The sequence below is a fragment of the Odocoileus virginianus genome, chromosome 29, assembly GCF_023699985.2.
Source record: "Odocoileus virginianus isolate 20LAN1187 ecotype Illinois chromosome 29, Ovbor_1.2, whole genome shotgun sequence".
NCBI classification, from domain to species: Eukaryota; Metazoa; Chordata; class Mammalia; order Artiodactyla; family Cervidae; genus Odocoileus; species Odocoileus virginianus.
Genome location: NC_069702.1, coordinates 43,213,073 through 43,219,072, shown reverse-complemented (window position 1 = coordinate 43,219,072; position 6,000 = coordinate 43,213,073).

Sequence of the window (6,000 nt, the reverse complement as noted above, 5' to 3'; positions counted from 1 at the left end):
AAAATTCGACATTAACTGCAGACTTCTGACTTATAGAACCGAGATTACAGATGGATATTTTTATAAGCCACTATGCTGTTCTCAGTTGCTAAGTTGTGTCAGACTCTTTGTGACCCCATGGACTGTAGCCTGCCAGGCTCCTCTGTCCATGGGATTTCCCAGGCAAGAATACTGGAGGGGGTTGCCATTTCCTCCTCCAGGGGATCTTCTCAACTCAGGGATCGAACTTAGTCTCCTGCATTGGCAGGCAGATTCTTTACCACTGAGCTACCTGGGAAGCCATAAGCCCCTATATATTTGCAGTAATTCGTTACAACAGCAATAGAAAAATAATACAGAGGTCTTGCTTTTCTTTAGACTGGGCACCAGCCACCACCAAAGAACTTTTCAGGCAAGATGATATGATAACACTCAAACGTTTAGTACCATGTGATACCCACATTAGATGTTAAGTATACTTTCAAAAAAAAATAATAATTTACGGATGGATCTTTTGATGACTAGGAGCAGTAAGCTAGTCAAGCTACTCAAATGAAAGCGAATTTGTTGTAACAATATGAGAGGAAATTTCCTGGACCACCAGCACAGCTAATGAACCTAGTCATTCCACAAAAGAAAAGGAATCCAGTAAGGACTCCTGGGGAAGGTTTCCGTCACATCTTCAAGCCAGAGCACAGTCAGAATAAACACAAAAATAGATCATTGTCAACAAATTAGTCAAAATTAAATGCTTCATTTCCATGCACACTCTGCACATTTGCAATTCATTTGATAAAGATGTGCTGTGTGCTGTGCTAAGTTGCTTCAGTAGTGTAGCCCACCAGGTTCCTCTGTTCATGGGGTTTTCCTGGCAAGAATACTAGAGTGGGTACTAGGCTCTCCTCCAGGGGGTCTTCCTGGCCCAGGGATCGAACCCACATCTCTTATATCTCCTGCATTGGCCGGTGAGTTCTTTACCACTAGCAGCACCTGGGAGGCCTAAAGCCCTCTGTGTAGCTGACTATATAGGAGCTCTGTGACTTAGGATTTGAACAAGTATCCACAGCAGTGGCAGTGGTGGGGAGCAGAGTAGGCGGGTGCAGAGAGCTCATGCGTAGCGGAATTCAGGCGTCTCCATGATGGATTGGGCACAGAGGGACAGAGAAGGAAGAACTGCGTGATCCTCAGGGTTTTAGCTCCTCTGCAAACTCCAGGAGGACTGCCGAAGTCCAGTCTCCTTTCCTTCCCCGGCCTACCGCCAGACTACATTGCCCAGCCTGTGCTGGGTCTGGTGTGGTCATTTGAGGATGTTCTACTCCATCATATGATTCCACTTACATGAGGTACCTAGAGCAGTCAAATCCATAGAGCCAGAAAGTAGAATGGTGGTTGCTGGCGTGGGGGGTCGTGTGGAGAGAAGGGAATGAGGAGTTAGTTCATGGGTATAGAATTTCAGTTTTGCAAGACGAAAATCGTTCTGGAGATGGATTGCACAACAATGTAAATGTATTTGGCACTACTGAACTGTATGTACACTTTAAAATGATTAAGATGCTTTTTATATTTTACCAAATTAAAAAAATTAATTGAAAACAAACACAGATGCAGGAGTTCTTCAAAGGAGAGTGAGTATAGGAGAAGATGACTCACAGCTAACATTTCAGGAAATTTCCTGACCAAGCCAGTTCAGCTGTGATTGCTCTTTTCTCTACCTTATCTACTTATTTTGTATTTAATCACTTTGATCTTTTGGATAGATAACTGATTTTTTCATGCTTTTGCATGAATTTAGATTCATGTGTTCAGTCACTCAGTCCTGTCCAACTCCGTGTGGCCCTGTGCAATGTAGCCTGCCAGGCTACTCTGCCCATGGGATTTTCCAGGCAAGGGTGCTGGGGTGGAGTGCCGTTTCCTTCTTCAGGGACTCTTCCCAACCCAGTGACCGGCCTCTCGTCTCTTGCATTTCGTGCATTAGCAGATGCTTTACCACGGCACCACCTGGAAAGCCCCATTTATTAGTAGATTATAAGCCCTTTCAGAATAGACATTCTTTTCTACTTCTCTGTAAATAGTAAATGTTTAACTTTACTTTAGAACGACACAGCTTTAGGAAATTCAAAGTCTTCATTGTGAATTATTAGTAAGAATGATTAGAAACAACACCAGTGGATGTACTGCCTGCAAATTCTCTATTTTACAATGTCTAGTCCAAGGCATCCTTCCAAGGTCTTCTCAGCTGTTATTCAGGATCACAGTAAACAGAACAAAAGATATAATTCACACACATGAAAATCTTAGCTCTCCCTCACACAGTCAACTAGTGTGATGAATAAAATCACTTTAAGACGGTCCTGGAGGACAGGGTTATTTCCTCTGCCTGCAGCACACAGTATACGGGATGTTAGTTCTCTGGCCAGGGATCAAACCTGCAGCCCCGGCATTGAAGGTGCAGAGTCTTAACCACTGGACTGCCAGGAAAGTCCCTGGGGAAGGGGCTTAAGTGCCTTCACTTTTGCAGCTTGCCTGAGGCTTGGTTCAGACAAGCGCCCGCCCTTCTACAGTCCACGTCCCCTCCTTTCTCGGACATCAGTTGTGTTCCCTTCAACTTGGGTCATCAAGGAGTGTTCAAAGACTGGGCAATAATCATATGGATGCTCAATGTTGGCTGAAATTTTACCTCCTTAAATAAACAAAAAAATACCATATTTAATAAGAACAATTCAACACAATACAGAAAAGAAAGGAGGAAGGAAATTGACATGAGCTGAATGCGCACTTCATGCCAAATGTCAGGTAAGAGTCCACGTCAAGTCATTGTCCTGTAACTTTTAACCTTAAGGTTAGGATGCCTGTTTTTTTTGTTTGATGTAGGACATTTTATCTGCTCATTCTATACGTATGAAGGGAAATTAAATTTGTTCATAAAATTTGTATTATTTAACTAGCTACTATGATTTCACAGATCCTGGTTATAATTAACATAATAATATAAGACAATTTAGACTATCTGTCATTGAGGAAAAAGGTGCTTACATTTCTTTTAGAATCAATTATGGTTCACATAAAAATAAATGATGATTATAAGAGACATATTTTTAAAACACATTTTAGAACTAGACTTCTGTGACTGTTTCCTGAACCCCAACCCTCCCTAATGCAGCAAACTTGTCTATTAACCCTTATTTGAAATTTGTTTAGTTATTTCATCACAGAATTCTTGTAGCAAGTATTCTAATGAAGTAGCAATATTGCCTTTCAGTGAAATTTATGTGCCAATTAGGTGTTATGGGGTATGCTAATGCAAATGCAACTTATTTTTTGTTACAATTAAATATTCACCATAATGGAAATTTAAAATGTAACTTGGAAAAAAACCAAAAAACTCCTAAATGGAAGCTATTTGTGCAACAATTTTCTAGAACTTCCTCCTCAGACTAATAATAGCCACATTAGCACACGTCTAGAACAGCAGCATCTCAAGTTCTTTCTGGTGCCTTTTGGGAATCACACAGCCACATTTTTCACTTAGAAATCCCATTAACCCAACTATACTAAAGGATTTTTACATTGTCCCATTTCAAGTCCCTTGCACATTGTACAAACACTCACAAAATGAACAGAGTATATCTATCTTAAATCTTACGCATTTGATATTCACAAAGCAATCATATGTGGTATATTTACTAAAACCTGATAAGGCATTTAAAAGATTTTTTTGAAATATTTATTTATTTGGCTGCACCAGGTCTTAGTTGCAGTATACAGAGTCTTTAGTTGGAACATGTGGGATATTTTAGTTGTGAAGTGTGGGCTTTTAGTTGCGGCACGTGGCATCTAGTTCCCCATCCAGGGATCAAACCCAGGCCCCCTGCACTGGGAGGATGGAGTTTTAGCCATTGAACCACTAGGGAAGTCCTTAAAAAGTATTTTTTGATTACTAGATATTGTAGAGAATCACTCATGGGACATATTTACAGACCAGGCTTGCATGAGGTGTACATTAATTCTGAATACCTATGAGTAAATACAAATCTAAAATATTTAAAAATTTATTTAATTAAAAGTCCCCTTGTGCCCAAAGTGAAAAAAAAATTCTCTCGTCTTCCTTCATTTTAGCATTTTGTTTTAGAAAACTTGAAGCTGTAATTGCTTTCTCTGTCTCCTGGAGATGTATGTAAATCTTTTTTAGAACTAAGTGAGCTTCTTGCCAGTTCAGCATCTCAAGAATCTCTTTTTTGGAGCCACCTTTTTGAAACTGAATCTCCAGAAGCATGGTTTCCTAGCTACCTGGTCTGACCGGGGATGCTTGGCTACAAGATGGGACTTCTTGCTTGTTGAAAATATATGAGAAAAGAAAAGAAATTTTTCTACTTTGGTAAAGATAGTTAACGTGTGTATATAAAAGGGTGAGATTTCTTTTTGATTTTACATCTTTTTAGTCATTAACTGTGATAGGTATGGTGTAATGCTTACTCAATGATAAAACTTTTTTCTTTCTTGAGTACCTTTGTGGAAATGTTTCCTGGGTTGTCAGTAAATTTATTTAAAATTATTTCCTCAACACTCATGTTCTATTGACTAATGTTCAGTTACAGGGCCACAGCTACAGAGGGAATACAGAGTATATAGCTAAACTGTGTGTCCACATAAATAAGGGAAGGAAAACTTCAACGACTGAGGTCAAACTGATCATTGGCTGTGGGGCGGGGGTGGGGGGGGTGGGGAGCAGGGCGGGGGTGGGGGGGAAGCTGCAAATTAACTAACAATAGACAGATTAACAAAGAATAACTTATTATGCTCAAAAGAGTACTCAGTAGTGAGTAATCCCCTAACTAGTCAGAGATAAATGTTTATATACCAGCTTAAAGAAAGGAGGATGATTTAGGGCTTCAAAGGGTAAGTATGTTTCCCACTGAAAGGAAGGTTCTTTTGAGTTTTTTTATAATAATGTCAGCTGAGTTTGGGCTTCCCTGGTAGCTCAGATGGTAAAGAATCTGCCTGCAATGCAGGAGACCTGGGTTTGATCTCTGGGTCGGTAATATCTGCTGGAGATGGAAATGGCAACCCACCCCAGTATTCTTGCCTGGAGAATCCCATGGACAGAGGAGCCTGGTGGGCTACGGTCCATGGGGTTGCAAAGAACTGGACATGACTGAGCGACTAACACATATAAACGCAGCCGAGTTTATACTTTCTCGTGCTGAGGGTTAGTCTTCTTCCAAGAAGGAAACTTTCTTGGAGGAGGGTAAATGGCAGCTGTATTTTCTAGAGGTTCTGCTTAAGTTTTTTTTTCTGTGGCTGCTGATTGCTGAGATGTTTCCAGTTTAAAATAATTTCCAGACCACTTTCATACCACTTTGGTGAGCTGTTAACACTTTCAGTTTGATAACAACTAGCTAGCTTTTGCTTCTGCAGAAGATCAGATTCACATGCCTTCCCCAACACAGAACACATTCAACACTTACCCAGTGAAGAAATCCTAATGTTCTATCCTGTCAATGCATTCAGGAGGAGAGTGACTTAGTGCATAGCTCCTGTTGAAGATCTTGTCTCCTCTTAGCGACAGAGAAACCAGTGCGGGTGTTGGATTTTTATTGACCCTCAGGTAAGCAGAAGTAATGTACGCCTGCTTCAGGCCTGGCCCATAAAAATGTTCCACGAGTGATTCTCTATATGCTTTCTCCATCTCATATTTTGAGATAGAGAAACTAGATGCCACATTTATATGGCTTTTCCAGTTGTTCATTGCTAACATATAGGGCATATCCTGGTTCAAATAGGTTAATATGCAAGTGGACAAAATTTTTCACACACTCGGACATCTAGGATGGGAGTAGTCATTTGAAAAGGGCCATCTGCTGGTCTTGGAGAGCCTCCCATAGATGAGGGAGGCAACTGGGACTCCACTGGGGACATAGACTCTGGAAGCAGCCATTCTGCTGGGCTTGTTTCACCATGAGGGTGCCGATCCTGTCAAAAGCCATTTTGGAATCCTCACTCTAGTTTATTAGTGCTGACGTG